This window comes from Monodelphis domestica, chromosome 1 (genome assembly GCF_027887165.1).
Source record: "Monodelphis domestica isolate mMonDom1 chromosome 1, mMonDom1.pri, whole genome shotgun sequence".
NCBI lineage: Eukaryota > Metazoa > Chordata > Mammalia > Didelphimorphia > Didelphidae > Monodelphis > Monodelphis domestica.
Genome location: NC_077227.1, coordinates 613,047,556 through 613,068,575, shown reverse-complemented (window position 1 = coordinate 613,068,575; position 21,020 = coordinate 613,047,556). Strand labels below are relative to the sequence as shown.

General features: G+C 37.2%; 1 long non-coding RNA gene across 2 annotated transcripts in view; it reads left to right on the top strand.

Moving 5' to 3' along the window:
• The first annotated feature begins 18,348 nt into the window (after positions 1–18,348).
• The window catches only part of LOC103096189 (uncharacterized), a 61,011-nt gene continuing 58,339 nt past the window's right edge, over positions 18,349–21,020 (top strand). Inside the window, exon 1 of one of the 2 annotated variants that reach the window (XR_008915602.1) lies at positions 18,349–18,912. This is a non-coding gene — a long non-coding RNA (uncharacterized LOC103096189). The remainder of the gene's footprint in view (positions 18,913–21,020) is intronic. The other variant, XR_459092.3, reaches the window with a different exon arrangement.

Sequence of the window (21,020 nt, the reverse complement as noted above, 5' to 3'; positions counted from 1 at the left end):
TCATTGTTAGAAAGAACATCTTTGACCATTTAATTCAACTTCTACTCATTGTTCCTACTTTTGTTAAGCAGAAAAAGTTGTAACCCTTTCACGAGATAGCCTTTTATGAACTGGGAAACAGTTATGATGTTCCCTCCCCACCAAATCCTCCTTTTTTCCAGGTCAAGTATCCATAGTTCCTTCAACCAAACCTTATATGGCATGCCTTTGAAGCACTTCACCATCCTATTTGCTCTTCTTTGGTAAATCTCCCACCTATCAATGACTCCTAAAATATGGCACCAGGAACTGAATACAATACTCCAAAAGTGGTCTGACCATTGCATATTCTAGAAATCATCAATGGGGCCAGAACACTCATTATCACCATGAAATTAATCTTTTTAGCGATTTTTAAAAGTGGTGTAGAATTTCCTTTGATCAAGGGAGCTTAGATATGACCTGAGACATCTGCAGGTTATCCTCTTTGATTCACTGAGTCCCTTCAAGATCATATTGCCCTTGCCCATTTGTGATGGTCCAGACACTCAATGTGACATCCAGACTCTATTCCTCTTTGTTTAAATCACCATTTCTGAGCCTGGAGCTGGTAAGCAAAGCAAATGGAAAAATTAGCTGGAAAGACCTGAAAATTGTTTTTTTAGTGACTGTAGAAATGTGGGACTGTAGAAAGAAAGCAAGTTTCCAATGGCTCCTGAGACTTTTACCTTATATTTCCTTTCTTGATCCATTAAAATCTGTAGAGATGATGAAAGGGAGTCCAGAGGTATAGAATACCAAACAGCTCTTTGTTGGTGGTAGCACTCTAAAATAAGCAGTAAGCTTTGTTTAATTATTATTATTTCTTTTAGTTTTGTTGAGAAAGGAATTTGCAGCTGGTTTCTGATACAGAAATGAGAAATAGTGAGCCACTGGCTTGAAATGAGAGTAGAAGACTTGTTAATACATATTATTCTTAGGGGTTTGTGATCCCTAATAATAACTGCTATACAAGCACATATTCTCGTGAACTTGAATCCAGGCAGTTAAGCTTAATCTTTCTACCCAAGATGCATAAGGCTACAGTTTTACACTCTGAGAGAGAAACTATGGCACCTGCAAGAAATTTTATCTCCAAATTCATCTCAAGAGCACTAGCTTTGGAGTCAGAAGACTTTAGTTCAAATCCTGACCCTGACATGTATTACCTAGGTGACCCTGAGAAGCTAGACGGCCTAGTAACTGCTAGAGCACAGGGCTTGGGATCAGGAAGACTCATCTTCATGAGTTCAAATCCAGCCCCAGACACTTACTGGCTATGTAAACCTGGGCAATTCACTTAATGTTGTTTGCCCCAGTTTCTTCATCTATAAAATGAGCGGGAGAAGGAAATGGTCAAAATACTCCAGTATCTCTGCCAAGAAAACCCCCAAATGGAGTTAGATACTGCTGAAATAACTGACCACCACCACCACCACCTTGGGAAAGTCATCGAATCTACACGAGCCTCAATTTCCTCCTCTGTAAAAGGAATGGGTTGGGTTAGATGGTTTCCAAGGCCCCTTTCAACCACAATCTATAAGTTATGATCAGGGGTATACTGGAGCCAGCTCTAACCAAGGACTTGATTGCTAAATTTACAGTGTGAGTATTTATACCTCAGGAATTGGCTATCTAAAAATCAGGGCTTGATCTATTTATTGCTTTGTTGGTTGACTAGATTTAAGAAAATTTTAATAATGCAGATTAAATTTAAAAGTGCAAGGGCACAACTTTAAAAAAAATGAAGACCTTGGTTTCTCAGCACACCCTTCTGTCGCTCTATAAACCTTGCTTGAGCTCAGCAGGAAATTCATGGAATGAAGTCATTACCAGACTAGAGGCTTATTGATTATAGGCTAATAATAATAACAGCATCAACAATAACTGACATTTATAGAGTTTTAAAGTTTTCAAAGTGCCTTAAATTCATTATCTTATTTGAGTCTCACAATATCACTGGCTATGATCCTACAATTTTTTCCCCCCTATCTCACACCCTTAAGCATATTGCTCCATGTCCCAAGCTAGGAGGGGGAAGATAATGGGCTAAATATTTTAGGAGATTTGGGGTTCTGCTCCTAACTCTGGCACTAATAATGAGACCTTAAGGAAACCACTTAGTTTCTCTATGCCTTAGTTTTCACCCTAGTTAAATGTGAATAATAATAATAATAGATGCCCCACCTCCTACCACATTCCTTACATACTCAGTTATAAAGGTCAAATCAAGTTATTGATATGAGAGTGCTGTGAAAAATTAGAAGTGTTATTCGACAACAATTTTCAATTTCCTGGGCCTTTGGATTCTAGCGATGTCTCCTAATACCTGGTTCTCAGCTGGGGTGTTTTGCTTACTCGTGTTTAGCTGAATAGATAGAAAGAACACTCAGAGGGACAACTCTTTGTGTGGGCTATTTTGTAAATTCAGCAAAAACAGAGAATTTGCTTTATGTGCATAATATGTTCCCCCTAGCTTGGGAAGAGCACTCTAATAGGAACTTTTGGTAAAGAAAATCTGATTTCTAAGTTGATGGAGAATCTAATGTCTCTGCAGGCACAACAAATAGTTGCTTGTACAAAGTATGTGTTGAAGATTAGCAGAATAGCACATCTTAATGTGGGACTTTTGATTCAGTTAAAAAAAAAAAACCCAAACCCAAATTTGTTAAACACTTTCATCCTGCAACTCTTTGGTTCTACTATAGGTCAGGTCCCCTCACTAGTTCCAGATGCGACTTTTACCAGAGACTTTCTCTCCAAACCAAATACCAACCAGTAAAAGGAGGGGGGTGGGGAATACTCTCTTCTGTCTTATCACAAATATTCTCAAACATCTGAGACTCATAGGTTACTGACAAAGATGAAGGTATGTAGGTCATGACTGGGACATTGGGAAGGGAAGAAACCTGGGTCTACTCTTTCAGCCAGGACTATTTTCTATTCTTTGTGATTTAGAGTTTCTTTGAACTGAACTGATTTGCTCAGTTGTCTGACCTGCCATCACATCCCCAACCCTTTTTATGGTTCTCTTCAGAATCCTGGGATAGGAAGGAGAAAAGGGAAAATAGAAGAAACTGTCCTGCTTCTCAGAAGTTTCATGAATCTTGGGGTCTAACAAGCATATATAATTTATTTCCTAGAGGGAGCTGTGAAATGGAGCAGGTTCCCTTTTCCTGGACCTACTCTGAATCTACTCTGTCTTCTAGAGACAATGGTATACTCCTAGAAACCCCTAAGTGTCTGGAAGCCATTTAGTTTGAGCTCAGAAAGAGATGAGTACTCACTGGGGACTACTTTATAGCCAAGATACCATTCATTGACCTAAATTTCTAAATCAAGGAATCATAGAATGTTATTGCTAAAGAGAATCTTAGAGATCATCTAGCCCAATCCTTTAATTTTATAGAGAGGTGTGTGTGTATGTGTGTGTGTGTGTGTGTGTGTGTGTGTGTGTGTGTGTGTGTGTGTGTGTGTGTGTGTGTGTGTTAGGTTAATAGTATAGTAGAGGATGAGCTGGAATGGGGAGAGGCTTGAAGCATGGAAATCAAGAAGAAGGCTTTTGTAGGATATTAGAGAGTGTCAAAGGTCAAAAGACTCTCAGAAATCTCTACCCATAACTTCTGTTGTTATTTTGTAAAGTACAGAGAGAATTCTCTGTAAGGTTAAATAATTCCCTTAGCACAGTCTTTCATCTTCTTCTTTTTTTTTTTAATCCTTACCTTCTGTGGCAGCATCAATTCTAAGACAGAAGAACTTGCCCAGGGTCCACAATGTCTTTCAATCTATTTTCCATTTGAAGAAATAGAGTCCTCAGGAAATTTATCTCAACAAGATATGATGCAATCTAAGAACTAAAATAGATATTTGACCATAACTTAGGTGATAGACGAACTGAAAGGAAGATAGTAAAAATGAGAGTAGTTAAGTATAGAAAGAGTTCATAATTTAGCAGATAACTGAGAAGTTCAGAAGAACAAGAGTTAATTCTCAGAAAAGGCCCAAGGACAGACTTGATCTTACCCTATGCTTTTGTATCTTCTGACACAGCCTAAGAAAAATTCAGTTTTACCACTATTGAGAGATATCTGATTGAGAGAGCAGAAGCAAACTTCATAGCTAGAGGCAGAAAATGTTAACTGGGGCTAACTATAGCTTTCCCTGTTTGTGAAAGATTTACTAATCCCATCACCTGGAGAAGAAGGAAGACTAAGTTTCATGTGGCTCTGAAGATAGCGCCTCACCTGAGGACTATAGTGGAAAAGGCACAGAAAGATACTGAAAGAACTATTTCCTTTTCTCTGTAGGAGAGCAGCTTATTAACCACATGACCTGCCAATGGATGGGAGAGCTGGCTAAAAAGCTGTAACCACAGCATTCCTACTGGATGTGATTTCAAGGTATCAGGTGGCCCTAAAAATAGCCAGAGGCATTGACCAGCTGAAAAAGAAAGCAATGCCTGTCAGGAACCAGACCCCTTAGAGAGGAGCTTGAAGAAATAAGTAAAAGATAACAGTTATTTTTTCAGTCTTGGGGGGAGTGAATTGTCCCTCAATGTATGTCCTGATTACTTTTGTTCTGGCATGTGATTTTATATATATATACATATATATATATATGTATGTATGTATCTTTGCATGTGTGGATGGCCATATGTTCACCATGTGTGAATGCCCCACAGAAAATTCATATAAATATTCACTCTTACCACTTAGTGTGCATGTATTCATGGGAGAATGAGCTCAAGATTTATGGGGCAAATTTTATATCATTAGTCTATTTATATGACTATTTAATTAAAATGCTTCTGTTATTAAGTAAGTGTATTCCATGACTGACTGCTAAAAGCAAAGCATGCCAGTGGGGGCTTATGAGCTACAGTATGGATATGAATCCAACTGATAACATATCTAGAACCTGGGATAGCTAACTGAGGCCCCACCATGGGCTACATAGAGATTAGGAGATGGAAGTCCAAGACTTTCCAAAGATCACATAGAACCAAGACCAGAATCCAAGTCTATTATGCCAACTACTTCTGTGTCTTAACCCTGATCTGTTTTATTTTGTCTATCAGTGATAGCTAATACGTTTGCCTTGTTATCCACAGTTGATTGTAAGCTTTTTGAGGGCAGTGATTGTATCTTTGTTATTTTTCAGTCATGTCTGACTCTTTGTGACTCCATTCGGTGTTTTCTTTTTTCTTTTAAACCCTTACTTTCTATCTTAGTAACAATTCTAAGACAGAAGGGCAAGATTAGGCAGACATGGCTAAGTGACTTGTCCAGGGTCACAAAGCTAGTAAATGTCTGAGGCTAGATTTGAACTAAGGAAAATACATCTTCTTGACTCTAAGCCTGACAATCTATCCACTATGCCAGCTATCTGCTCCATTGTAAGATTATATCTTGGTGATTTATTAATGCAACACATATTTATTGAATATTTATTTTGCATAGTTAGATACTACAGTGGATAGAATGTTGTGCATGGAGTATGGAAAAGCTGACTTCAAATCTGGTCTCAGATACTTACTGGCCATATGACCCTGGGCAGATCATTTGTCCATAGTTTGCTTCAATTTCCTCAACTGTAAAATTGGGACAATAATAGCTTCTGGATGTCATGGTTAGAGTAGGGATCAAATGAGATAATATTCCTAAAGAATTCAGCATAATGCTTGGTACATGGTAGGCATTATGTAAATGCTAGCTCATATTATTGGTATTATTATTATTATCTTTTTCATTATTGTGCCATGTCCTCTGCTAGGGGTAGTGTTTGCTGAAGGTGGGGTTTGAGTTGAATTGATATTTGATTTATGTCTCAGCTCCTAGCACCATATTCCCCTCTCAATAAGTATTCAGTAACTATAAGCTGACCGATTACAAGTACTTAAAAATTATTTAATAGTTACGAGTGGGGTTAAATGAGATGAGTGAAAATATTTTCAGTACTTCTAAAGAAAAATGTAGTGTGTAACCTGTTCCATCCTGCTGGAGTGGTCTCAAGGCCAGGAAGAGGATGAGGAAACTAAGTGTGAAATAGTAGCAAGAACATGTAACAAGTAACTCCCGACTTGGAGTCCTCAGAGTTGGCTTCATAGCCCACCTCTCCACCTTATCGGTTAGTCACTTTTGGTTTGGGGTTAGTTACTTTTGAATCTTCATCTTTAAAGTGATGATAACATTCAAGCAGACCTACCTCACAGTTGTTGAAAAAATGCTTGCAAACCTTTATATATAAAAATAAATTATATAACTACATTATAATGTAAATAATATATTTGTTATATGTTATACAAATATGCCCATAAATAATATATCATAAATAATATTATATATTATAAATTATATGTTATATAAATAGCTATTCTTACACTTTGTGCCTTGGCTGCTCTGACCTTTGCCCCAAGACACCTTCCAAACACAAGCTTATCTTGTGCTATTTAAAGTTAGAATGGAAAAAAGTATTTTTCATCATGGTTTACGAACTTCACTTAGGATCCATTTGGAGCAGCAATGAAGCATGTTTCCCTGTTTATCTTTCTGGTTTATTCTGTCTCTGTCTGACCAGGCCTTCTCTGCCAAGAGTGATTTATCATTATTCACATTCATTTTCCTCTTCATTGAGGTCCTTCAGAATTTCTTTGGAGAGAGAAAAAACCTTTTAAAGGATCTAATGCAAGACTTTCCTATTAATCCTAAATTCAACAAAAGAATGGTACAAACATTAAAAAACAGAAATTTATAAATATATTTTGTTTTTATGTAACTTTTAATTTATCCTCCTATCTCTTGCCTCTCTTAGCTCTCTTAACAAAGATTCTTTTAAAAGGGGGAAAAGCAGTGAAACTGAACAACACATCAATCATGCCTTACAGTATATCCAATAATCCCTGTCCATACTTCCCTACCTCTTTAAAGAGGGATGAGAGGGAAGACCAAAGTTTTGAAAAGAAGAGCATTTGAGATATATCTTTTTCATTTGCTTCTTGTTTTTGTTCTGCATTTTTTGGGGAGCTCACAAGACACAATTTTCTCCCTTAGTAGCTGTTCATTTTTTGAGATTCAGGGTTCCTGTGGATATAGGGTTGGCCTATATATGGGAAATCTATACTCCCAAAGGCTGTTCCCATTCAGAGGCTTAGCTCCAGTGCCAACTTTGCCTTGTTTTTAGCTGTTTCCTTCTCATTATGATCCTGGAATATGTTCATGGTTCCTCTTTCACCTATTAGAATCTGAGATAAAAACAGATGGAAGACAATAGTCTACCTTAGAATGGGGAGGAGTGATATTGTTTCTAATAATCATTGTGTAGGGATGTATGTGCTGTGTATTACCGATGAAGGTCATGTGTGTCCACATGGATCCCTCTGGATGTGGCTTAATGGGAGGCATGAATAGATACCTTTAGTCTCCTCTCCCCACTTTTTTAGAGGGAGACTTTGATTCCTGCCAGAAAGGGAGTAGGAGATTGGTGACAGAGATTAGACCCTTTTTTCTCTTCAGAGAAAGGGGATCAGACTAGAATTATATCTATCCAAATAGATGTCCTAAATATCATCAGTCCAAGGGAAAATAATTTTTAGGTTCAAGTTGAGCTCCTGATCACTTACTGGGTAGAGTGCCCCAAATCATATATCCAAGGTATGATTTCCTTCCCACCTTATTCTATTTATACAAAGACCAGAAAGCATATAGCAAATAAACCCATTTATCTAAGCCAATATCAAATAGGAAGCAGAGAAGGTATGCAAATAACATATCAGATTATGCGCAGAGTAAATGAGTTCTTTTAGAAGTGATATATCTCAACTCACCCAAAAGAATGTCCCTCTTATCTCACCCAAGGGGAAATTCCCTAAAGTGTCTAATGGAGTAGGCTCGAGATTGGGAAATGATCAAGGTATCAGTTATTATTCTATATGTCAGCATTTTCTCAGAGTCCTTTTTCTTCCTTCAGATACCTGAAAAGAGTCTAGAATTATTTATCTTCTCTTCTAAAGCTGGAACACAGAAGACCAGATTTTCCTTCTTTCAAGCTCTCAGCAACTCTAGTCTTCATACAAACATGGGACATTGAATTATCCATTTTCATTAATGTGCTTTGAGATTTATACAATATTTCTCATTTTTTTTCTTGTCAAGGTCATTACTCCAGTAAGGTAAACATCTATGTCTCCAAGCCTTCTCATGATATTCCAATACATGTTTTTCTATACATTCTCTATTGAGGTTTTCAGTTGGAAATCTTACTCTAGGTTACAAGAAAGAGCAGCAACACCTAGACTACTGTTTTGCTTCCACATCAGCCACCGCAACCATTATTAAGGGAAGAAACTATTGTGGAGAAGGAATCTACCATCCCCTGCATCACTAACATCAGCTGCCACCAAGGGGTAGTCAAGTTAGCCTGTATCGACCAGGCAAAAAGATTGTAGTGGCATAAACTAGGTAGGCAAAATCACTACTACCATTTTCCACAAATCCTGGTGCTATGCTCAGGAGTTCTGGAAATAGCAGAACTCTTCAGGCTACACAGTCAAGCTGTCACTTAGGAGGAAAGCTCTTCTGGAGAAGAAGCCTGTCATCCCCACAACCATCAACACTAACTATTGACCAGTTGGCATCTCTGGGGAATGCTCCTGAAACCATCATATTTACTTCCTGTCTGACCTTGAAATTATCATTCAGGGGAACAACTTGTTATTGTATGACCTGAGGTCATAGTCAAGAGATATGGGTTTGAATTCTGACTGATAGCTATTAGTTATATGACCATGAGCAAATTGCTTAATCTCTATTAGGCTGTGTTTTCTCATCTGTAAAATGGGGATACTTGTACTACTTACCATCTAGGACCATTGTGAAGAAAATTCTTTGCCTAGCACAGATGCCATCAGAATGGGTGAAGGAGTAGCACTATGAGGTCAGGCTAGCCCCTACAAAAGGTTTGGCAGAGAAATGGGCTAGACCACATGTGAATTTCTGTGTCCATAAGATACTGTATGTACTTTGCTTTGATCATTCTAGGACCTTTGAAAACAGTCACCACCTAGGGTAGCATTTAAACCCTGCAAATTTCTATAGCAATAGAGGACACCATCAAAGGGAAAATGTTTCATAAAGGTCCAGGAAGAAATTTTTTAGCAATGTCAAAGGCATTAAAGGATAATCCTAATAGGGCATTTTGAGCTGTGACCTTGTTAACAATACAATCCATTAAAAGTCCTGAAAACTTGTCCAATCATTTTTATTTACCACATGGTGAAAATAATTCAATAGCTCTTGAGCAAGATTCTTTGGCAAATTCCTCTAATCAGTGAATGTTATTTTTAAAAAACTGAACATACACATCTGCTAGTCAATAAATATTAATTAAACACTTGCTATGTTCTAGGCACCATGTCTAGCAAAGAAAGGCAGAAGAAAATAGTTCCTGTCCTTTAGGAGCTTATATTCTAATGGGACAGATAATGTGTGTATACAAGTTTTATGCAGAGTAGACAAGTGTAATCTGAGGCATTAAAAGCTTGGGGGATGGGGAAAGAGGCAGGTGGGATCTGAGTGGAGTCTTCCAAAAAGAGTCAAGATTACTAAAAAGTGAGGGTAAATAGATGGGACATCCTAGACATGGAAGAGAGCTAATGCAAAGGCATGGCAATGGGGGAGGGAATATCTCTGTTGAGGAGATGCAAACAATCCAAAGTAGGTGAATGGTAGAATATAGAGAGATGGACAGAATGTTAAAAGGCTGGGAAGGTTATGAAGAGCTTTAAATGTCAAACAGTCAAATTATATTTTAATCTGGAAATTATAACCACTGTAGCTCATTGAGTAGGTAAGTGACTTGGTCAGACCTATGTTTTAGAAAATTCACTTTGGTGTCTGAATAGAGGATGGATTGGGATAGTGAGATGACAGAAGACTATTATAATGGTCTAGGTAAAAGGTCATGAGATCCAAACTTTGATGGAAATATGAATTGAGAGAAAGGGACTATAGAGTTATGAAAGAAGAAACAAAAAAAGATTTGAAAACAGATTGGATATATGGAGTGAATAAGAATGAGGATTCAAGGATGACACCAAGCTTGGGCAACACCTAGTGTGGTGGTATCTTCAACACTAATGGGGGTGCTCAGAAGGGGGAGTGTTAGAGAGAGGAGTATGAGTTCTTCATTGAATTTGATATCTCTATGGAACACCCAGTTTGATATATCCAATAGGCAATTGGAGATGCACAATTATGGTTCAGTAGAGAGATTACAGTTGGATATATATGTCTCAAAACTACCTACCACAGAGACGATAAAGGAACCCATGGGAGCTGGTGATATCACCAAATGAGACAGTATAGAGGGAAAAGAGAAAAGGGCTCAGAGCAGAGCTTTGGTGAAAATTCATGATTACTGAGCATGATATAGATTAAGTACCAGCAAAAAAAAAAAGCCTGAGAAGTAATGATTGGACAAAGAAGAGGAGAACAAGGAGACAACAGTATCACAAAAACCAAGGATGAATATTCAGGACCAGAAGATTTGGTCATCTGTGTCAAATCCTGAAGAAAAGAGAGGCATGAATAAGAAAGAGAATATTAGAACGAGGATAATGAAGAGAATATTAGATTTGGAAATTAACAGAGCATTGACAGTTTTGGAGAAACTTGTCTCCTTCAAATGATGAGAATGGAAGCCAGATTTTAGAAAGCTGGAAGAGCTGGCAACAAAGTAGAGGCACCTAGTGTAAATAGCTTTCTCAGTGTGCAGCCACAAATGTGGAAGAAAGTATGAGACCTTTTTTTTTTTAATGGGAGGTTTCTGGGATCAAAAGAGTATTTTTTTAAGAATGAGAAATCTATGGACATGTTTGTAGGTAGAAGTGAAGGTGCGTGTAAGATAAAGACTGAACAGAAAAAAAGAGTGAGGATAGTAATGGAAAATAACAGGTCACAGGATCAAGGTTGCCATAGAAAGATTTCCCACTGGGTAGTTTCAATATGGTGAGGGCCAAGTTGAGATGAGATTATGTAACTTTGTAGAAGGTCCATTCACCATGGATTTATTATTTCCCCTATCTCTGTTTGGTAGCATATGAGTGAAAGCAACAGAAGCATAAGGGAATATTTCAGAGTTAGGGATTTTTAGGGGGTGGTAAGTGATAAGACTAAGGGGCACAGAAGCCAAGGGCATAGAATCACATAGATTGGAGTTGGTTCATCAAGAATTTGAGATATTCAAGGATGCACATCTGAAAAGAATAAAAGGGCAGAAGGAATGGATGTCAAGATGGGAATGAAGACTCACAAACTATATGAAAAGAAGGAAAAATAAAAGATTGTGATCATATGAAGGAATCTCAGACTTCATGAACAAGAAAGTAGAATATGTGAGGGTCTGGCAAGGTAAAAAATATAACCATCTCTATGTTGAGGTTCAAGTGAAATGGAGGAGTAGGTCACTGGAATTGAGAAGTTAGGATTTTTGAGAGGGAAATTTTAAATACTTTTATGAGGCCAGGTGATAGAGAGTAAAAAATGACTATCATCAAGACCCTGAACATACTAACTGTAAATCTTGAAATCTCTCAGACTTGTGAATGTTAAAAATTTCCCCATCAGGGAGTTCTTAATTGGAACAAATTCCCTACTGAGAAACATTCCCCATTTTGATGTGAGAACTCGCCAGGATCAGAAATGGGAGGACCTCTACTCCAACTGTACTTAAGACTGCTTTAGGGGAAAAAAAAAAAACTCCTTGCTAAACAAAGAAAGTACTTGGATCCATGCTTATGGTGGGGCAAGGAGTTCTTTGAGCCAGGCCTGTTTTTAGAATTGATGCAATGAGATGCTAGGTACCTAAAAGGGTCAGGCAAGTTTTGTCTTAATGAGATTAGTTGACTCAGCTGTGTTTTCATTGGTTCAGACTTACTGAGGAGATTTGTCGACTTAGCAGGAATTCAGATGGGCAGTCCTTTGGAAAGCATCTACAGTGATTGGTAGATGTAGGGACTTTGGGGAGGTGACATGGGAGAAAAACCCCTATATAAGAAAAAGCAGAATTTCTTGAAGATATCCTTTTGGAGAATTCCTTTTGGAGGATCTCTGATGAGGATCGCTTGGGAAGAATCTCTTGAGAGAGGCTCTGGAGAAGGGAAGCTTTTGGAGGACAATCTCTAAGGAGGTCTTTCTGGAGCTCCTCTAAGGGGACTCTGTCCCTCTGGAGGTTCTGGAAAGAGGCCCTTTGGAACAGTATCTGGCTGGAAGGCTCTCTGATGAAGTCAGCTGAGATGGAGCTGGCCTGGTGTTACTAGAATCCTTGTTTAGTCAGACCTTGTGGTGAGTGTTAAAAAAAACTGACTGATTTCTCTCTTAAGACTCAGGTCTAGGCCATATTGGCTTGAGGCCCTTCATACTTATTCCTTTCTTACTCTCTCTCTCTTTCTTTGATTACTCATTGTATTGTTAATTAAAAATCTCTATAAAACCCAATTGACTTGGGTATTTGAATAATTGGGAATATTTCCCTGGCGACCACCTTATATTTGATTTAAAATCCAAGACATTGCAGTGAAACATATTTCTGCGGTCAAAATTTACTCACCCTCTCTTATATCTAACACAATTTATATCTTCCACTATTTTAACTCACTACAGTTTAAGACCTCAACCATTTTAAATCTCACATAACCAAAGAAGAAGAATGTTCTGGGGATTAGGAAGGTGACTATAAATTACAGCCACTAGAATCTAGATTACGCCACATCAACTAGGATTCACTACTAATATATATTTTAGTTTTTCTATCACCTTTTAGGTGATCTTACATATAGTCTCTTCTAAAATATTAGTGGTCTATAATGCAATGACAAATCATGTATGAGAGACATGGCAACACAACATAAAAACTAATTGGAGACGTAATAACAATCTTAAAGAATAAATTGGTTAAAGAACAAATCATATGAATAGGATGATGTCAGAAAGAGCTGGAAATGTCTATATGAACTGTTGAGAATGAAGTAAGCAGAACCGGAAGAACATTATACAAAAGATCAGCAGTAATGTGGAATGGATTAGCTATTATCAGCGATACCAGAATCCAGGACAGTTCTGAAATATTTATGACAAAGAATGCTCTCCACCTCCAGAGAAAGAACTGTTGGAGTTGTAATGCAGATCAAAGCATGCAATTTTTCACTTTGTTTTGGGGTTTTGGCTTCATATGATTATTCTTTTACAAAGATGAACAATATGGAAATATATATTTGCATGATAATACATGCATAACTCAGATCAAATTGCTTGCCAGCTCCTGAAGGGGGAAGGGAATGGAAGAAGAGAGATAATTAGGATCATATAACTTCAGAAAACTTATGTGGAAATTTTTTATTACATGTACTAGGTAAAAACAAAAAATATAAAAAAGAATGAATCATAGAAAGAATAAATAATCTCATTAAAGAGAGTGATTATAAAGAGACAATATACCAAAAACCTGAAGGATATGTAGCAAAATCAGTCATTAGAGAAATATTTATATCAATAAATACTTATATTAATAAAATAGAGAAAAAATAGATCAATGAATTGGTAATACGATTTGAAAAACTAGAAAAAGAAGCAGCTAGGTGGCTCACTGGACTGTGATCTAGGTCTGGATATGGGAAGTACTAGGTTCAAATTTGGCCTCAGACACTGCCTAGCTGTGTGACACTAAACAAGTCATTTAACCCCCATTACCTAGTCCTTACCACTCTTCTGCCTTGGAACCAATACTGTAAGGACTGAGGTACAAGGGATAAGGAAGGGTTTGTAATAAGGAATGGAGGAGGTGAAGAGACAGAGGGAAAATATGGAGGTCTGGTGAGGCAAAGGGAGAGGTACCCATTGGAGCTGAGAGATGATCTTTGTAATTCCCTCACACTCAACCCACAAGAGAGATACCTCTGGATAATATTATTAAGTTAAGGATGACAGGATCAATGTCTTTTGAGTGACCATCTGTAGAATAGTGGAGTTTACTCTTCCAAGGTTTGGGTTGGTATTTGAAAACCCAGAAGTCACCCTTGTCTGGCAGTCATACTGTCACTATTGGCTTTAGTTGTTTAGCCAAGGCTAAATGGCTAGTCTACCCCACCACCCTCTCTTTCTTTGTACTTCCTTTAATATGAATCTGACTGCAAGTTTATATTTTATAAAATGGTTTAATAATTCTAGTAATAAAAGAAAGGGGATAGGTTTGTGGGAATAGGAAACTCTATAGGTTGTCTTTGCTTCTTCAGTTGAGCCAAAATTGCTCAGCTTCAACTTATCTTTCTCCTTCTCTATCACTGTCTCTATCCTAACAGATGGCAAGTGTTCTTCTTGGGAAGGTCAAGGGATAGAAAGGATCTTCAGGGTGACTCCTTGAAGTTAAGAGATCAACCCCTTTTAGCAGCAGTTGTTTGGTTCTTCCTCCAGTTGATACTCTCAAACATTCAAGAATCTTTTCTCTTCTTCTGGGTAAGGGAAATAGAGGCAAGGCTTTTTCCACAGGTTGGAATCTAGAACTCAAGGTCCTACCTCCTCTTTCAATAGAATTCAGAGTGCAAAGACTCTTCAGCAGTTTCTCCCACAAGCCTCTTCTCCCACTCCAACTGCCACTCCCCCTCCCATCACATTCCAAACAATGACTACTCAATCTCAGTTTCCCTTTCCACAATACATAGAATTTATTCCAAGACAGAAGGTAAGGGTTTAAAAACAAAAACAAAAACAAAAATTAACATACTTAGAAAAAAACTCATGAAAAATCGTCAATTAAACACTAAATTAGAAATCCAAAAAATTAAAATCCAGATAAATAAAATTGAATATAAGAAAGTTGGTTTTATGGGGGGGGGGGGAATCAACAAAATAAATAAACCATTGGTTAGTATGACTAAAAAAGAGAAAAAAAAACAGATCACTAGCATTAAAGATTAAAAGGATGAATATGCCACCAATGAAGGTGAAATTAAAACAATTGGTAGTAACAATATATGCCAACACACTTAATAAAAAAACAAACAAACCTTATAAGCAATAAGGGTTAGGCATCAGGAGTTAAGTGACTTGCCCAGGGTCACATACCTGGGAAGTATCTGAGGCCAGATTTGAACTTAGGACTTCTGGGTCTGGCTCTCAATACACTGAACCACCCAGCTGCCCCTGAAATTTAACAATATAAGTGAAATGAAAAAAATACTTACCAAAAAATAAACTGCCTTAACAATCAAAGGAGGAAAGAAGACTATTTTAGAAAAAAGAAATTGAACAGTCCATAAATGAATTTTCTAAAAAAATGCATGAGGACCAGATGGATCATAAATGAATTCTACCAAACATTTAACTATCAATTAATTCTAATATTAAATAAATTGTTTGAAATAATAGTTTTAGAAAGGACTTTACCAAACCTCTTTTATGAAACAAATATAGTACTGATACCTAAACTAGGAAGAGCAAAACCAGAAAAAATTATAGATCAATTTCATGAATGAATATGGATGCAAAAATCCTAAATAAAGTTGCATGACTGCAACAATATATCACAAAGATTATAAATCATGACCAAATAGGATCTGTACCATGAAGGTAGGGATGATTTAATATAAAGAAAACTATCAATAAAATTGATTGTATTAATATATATATTAAAATAATGAAAGTCATATAAGCATATCAGTGGATGTAGAAAAAAGCCTATGATAAAATACAACACTCATTCCTATTAAATGCCCTGGAAAGCATTGGTATAAGTGGGGTTTTTCTTACAATGATATGAAAAATGTACCTAAAACCATCATCAAGTATTGTTTGTAATGAGGACAAGCTAGACCCTTCCCAATAAGATCAGGAGTGAAACAAGGATGCCCATTATCATCAATATTATTTAACATGATAATATTAGAAATGCTAGAAATAGGAATAAGAATAAAGAAAATAAATTGAAGCACTCAGAATGGCAAAGAGGCACCAAAACTATCTATTTTTGCAAAGGCTATGATGGTATATATGGTGAATCCTAGAGATTGAACTAAAAGGTTAGTTGAAACTTGATAATTTTAGTAAAGTAGAAGGATATAAAATAAGCCCACATAAATCATCAGCATTTTTATACATTACTAACAAAGTCCTGCTAAAGGTAAAAAGAAATATCCCATTTAAAATAAGCACAGATATTATAAAATATCTGGGAGTATATCTGCCAAAAGAAACCCATGAATTGCATGAGCATAATTATAAAACACAGGTCTAAATGTTTGGAAAAACATTAATTGTTCATGGATGGGCAGAACCAATACAGTTTATCCTCATGATTCCCAATGTGGTACCTAAAACCTCTCTTTCATTGCCTGTTCTAGGACATAACCCCTCATTATTTTAAAGATAAGTTACCTGTGGAGGTTTCTCCCCAGCTTGTAGATTCACTAGAAGCGCTGGTTTGTGTGTGTGTGTGTGTGTGTGTGTGTGTGTGTGTGTGTGTACTGTGTTGCAGTTATCAGGCTTATACTACCAGAGCTTAAATTGGTTCTAAGCCATTTTCTGCTAAGTAGAAGTGCTTTGACACTGAGCTTGGAGCTTCCTCATACAGGAGCAAAACCCTTAAAACATCCATGAAATGTATGTAAGTCATGCTTTAAAGACAAAGTCTCAAAGACCATTGCCTGATTCTGCAAGGAGTATGTATTCTAAGGTAAAGACCCTTTTAAGCACTGGGGAGGTGGAGGGTACTATTATTCTTGGGCATTAAGCCTAAGTGAACAAAAGTTGTGATCAAACAGGGAAACCAGAAACTAAGGGCTAATTATCAGCATTAGTACTTTGGTATCTCTTCTCCATTAGGTTGTGAGCTGCTTGAGGTCAAAGATGTCTTTTGCTTCTTTTTTTATCCCCACCACTTAGCACAATGCCTGGCATATGGTAATAGCACTTAGTAAATGTTTATTTAATAATTGATTGACTTGGAAACAATAAGTACTTCAGAAAGCCCAGATATGGCAGCCAATGCCAGAAACCAAAAGGCATTCCTTCTCTTTATAGATCCATAGACTTATAGCTAAAAGCAACCTCAGAGGGAGCAGCTAGGTGGTTCAGTGTAGAGAAAGCCAGACCTGGAGATGGGAGGTCCTGGGTTCAAACAATTCTGTGTGACTCTGGGCAAGTCACTTAACCCCCAATTGACTAGCTAGCCCTTATTGCTTGTCTGCTTTGAAATCAGCTAATTCTAAGACAGAAGGTAAGAGTTTAAAAAAGAATAAAAGAAAAAACCTTAGAGATAATTTTGTTAAACCTTTTCATTTTAGAAATGAGGAAACTTAGTCTCTGAGAAATGAAGTAAATTGCCCAAAGTCACACAGACAATCAGTGGTAAGGTTAGGATTTGAGCCTACATACTTTGATTCCATTTTACCTCTTTCTACCCACCAAATCAGGCAGCTTACTGGAGCTCAAGGATATGCCCAAGTTAGATCCCTGTAGCTAGGGGCAATGGATAAGGATGCTAGCCCTGGGGTCATGAAGATTCATCTTCATGAGTTCAAATCTGGCCTTAGACATTTATCAGAATTGGACATAACTGAAAAAATGATTCAATCGCAACACAGTTCCCCACAAAGCTCCAACAGAGTGTACATTTCCCAGAAGACTGCACAAAGGCAAGGATTAAAGGTTCATCAATGTGGAGGGATAACTAGAGGATGCAAGGAAGTAGAGAAATTACCCCAGGCATAGCTAGAAAGGCCAAAGTTCCAAGGGCCTCCTCCCTTAGGGTTCTGAAGAGAAGGAAGACAATGTTGTTCCCTCTTTCCCCAAGATAAAGCTTAAAATGATTCCTGTAAAGATATGAACTTTATAATCATACTAATGAGAAGGGGATATGGCTTCTATTTTTTATCATCTGAACCATGAGAAGCAGCATCATGATACTCAACTTTCAGATTCTGTCTCTTGACATTTACTGGCTTTGTAACAGTGGGCAAGTCATCTAACTTTCTAATACCCCAAAGAACTCTCAGAGGTTCTTGGCCTATGATCTGTGAACTTTTTATTTTGTTGTCATTTACATTTGATAACTATTTCAATATATTTGGTTTTCTTTATAATCTTATGCATATTTATATTTAAAAACACTCTTCTGAGAAAGGATCCATGGGCTTCACCAGATTTTCAAAATGTCTATGACACACAGAACAAGGTTTATAAGCCTTTCTCTAAGGCTATACTTTGTAGAAGTTGTCATTTTATACCAGTCAAAGAACTTTCCACACTGGGACTTCATTATACTTTTGGAATCATGAGTGAGGAAAGCATTTTTCCAACTATTGTCTTTGTACACAGTTAACATTCAATGATTGTGAGAAAATTTCCAGAGAAGAGAATGATGAGAATAGATGCAGAAGAGAACTGTCCCAAATGGGGTTAGAGCTTTAGCAAGACACCGTCTACCCAGGGTCAAAGAGAAAAAGGAATAAGTCCTGAAACAGCTGTGCAAGTAGACATATTCTCCTTTGTTGCAATGCAGCTGTCTTAAGGTAAATGCCACAGCATCACCCTTTCTCCTTTCCTTTTCCTTCAGATTCCTCAAGGAAATTTGTCTGTACACCATTCCCCACACCCCTATTGACATTTGATTATGCCAACATATTTCTGGGAGCTAAAATTAGTCAGTAGAAGTCCTCCCAGAGTAGGATCTTCAAATGCCAATGGAGTCACTTCCCATATTCCTCTGTGCTGTTTTCTTTCTCAGTGGAAACAGTAAGGACCTGCTGTAATCAAGAATATTGATTCTGGTGATGAAAACATTTTTTATAAGCCTCAAAATCACATTCTCACACAGGGCAAACAGAACAAGACCCTCATCTGATTGCAGGTATTAATATGCATGAAGTTTGGGCACGAGGCATTTTGGGGTGGAGAAGAGGGGAAGTGGTGTCTTCTACTAGTCTCCAGTTAATGCTTTCAGAGGGTTGTGGCATGCTTCACAGCAATGCAAATTCTAGGGTTCATCACATGGGTTATAGCACAAGGATTTAAAAAAAAAAGGCTTTCTTCAATATTTGCTTCTAGGAGGGAAATCATTAACTTACATTGGCTTTCAGAGCTTCTATTTCCAGGCAGCCAACCAAAACTGTGAGTCTCTGGAATACACAAGGGTAGCAGCTCCATCTCTGCTAAGTCATCAGATAATATCTTTTGCTGATGTATCGGAATGAAATCTAAAAATTAAAAAAATTAAAAAATAGTGCTTTCCCTTAGGAACAAAGATGAAAGATTTGACTTTCAGCAGGCCATGTGTTTTGAGATTTTGTGGGTGATGTGTTGGTGTTTTTCTCCCAGTAATGATAGATTAGGCTAAGTCATCCTATACCATCCAGGTTCTCTGTGTGACCAATGGAACCCATTTGCAAGATGTCACATCTTGTCAGATTTAAGAGTAAAGTTTATGTCTAGGAAGAGAGATTTTCTTAGTGTGAATATTAGTTAATCTTTCTGAGCATCAAATTCATGAGTGATGAGCTGGCAGCATTAAATGTTTTGGGCAGAATACATAACATAATAGATGATACTTTTCATGTTGGTTTTTTAGAGAAATTGGTTCAAATCCTTCTTCTGCCTCTTAGGCAGCTGAAGTGGGGAAATAGATGGAATCCTGCATTTTAATTTAGGAAATTATTATGAAGCTAACATATAAATATTAGGAATCTAATCAATCTAAAAACAATTTAGGAAATAATTAGGAAAACCCTACCTTAGACACTTAAAAATAAACCCTTGCCTTCCACCTTAGAATGAATGCTCTGTATTAGTTCTAAGTCAGAAGAGTGGTAAGGGATAGGCAAAGGGGGTTAAGTGACTTGCCCAGGGTCACATAGGTAGGAAGTGTCTGAGGCCAGATTTGAACTTAGGACGCTTATTAACTGTGCCACACTGGGCAAATCCATTAACCTCTCTGGACATTCATTTTAGTCTTCTGTAAAGCAAGGAAGCCTTCTTTCTAGCTCTAGATCTTATAATATTATCTCTATATCAAGCTCCAGTAACTATGAGGTCTGTTAGAGAAAAGTATTATTTGCCCCATTCTATATATAAATGACCTCTAGATTTTGACTTGCTCAACATCAGAGAGCAAGTTGTTGATTCAAAAATTGCTCCTTGGATAAACGTCTTTTTGTCCACCATCCATTAATTTATTTGGTAGACTATATTCCTTTTCAGGTTGATTCCATGTTAGGAAATACCTAGGACAATCTCGAATTTACAAATTCAATTGTGTCAAGAGCAGGGTTACCATGGTGATAAAGGGTGTTGAAACCATGTCATTCAAGGAATAGTAGAAAAATCTGGGTACATTTAGGCTCTAGAAAGGAATAGTAAAGAGGAACATAAAACTACCTTTGGATATTTGGAAAGTTGTTGTATATATGGAGAAGATTTATTCTGTTTTATTACATCAAAATGTTAAAGATCTAGGTTTCATTTGGTGGAACACCAGTGGAGAACAAAACTCAGTAATTTAGGAGATAATTCTTAGTTATCTAAGTTTGAGAGAGATTAAGTGATGTGTTCATTGTCATGCAGCTGGTAACTATTACAGGAAGTATGTAAATCAATTCAATTCCACAAATATTTATTGAATGTCTACTATGGTCTGGGCACTATGCTAGGTGTTGAGGATACAAAGACAAAAATGATACTGTCCCTGATTTCAAGGAGTTTACGTTATATTAGGGAGAAAACAATATGAGCAGAGTTAAATATTGTTATAGTTTGTTGCAGAGTAAATACAAACTAATTTTGAGTACAGAGAGCTACAATGATTCCGGGAATCAGTAAACATTTTGGGTAAAAGTTGGCACTTGAGACATGAAAGGAAACTGGGGATTCTAGGATAGATGAAGAGAAAGCATATTCCATGCAAGGGTGTCAACATGTGAAAATGCATAAGGGCAGGAAATGGATTATCATGTATAGAGGAAA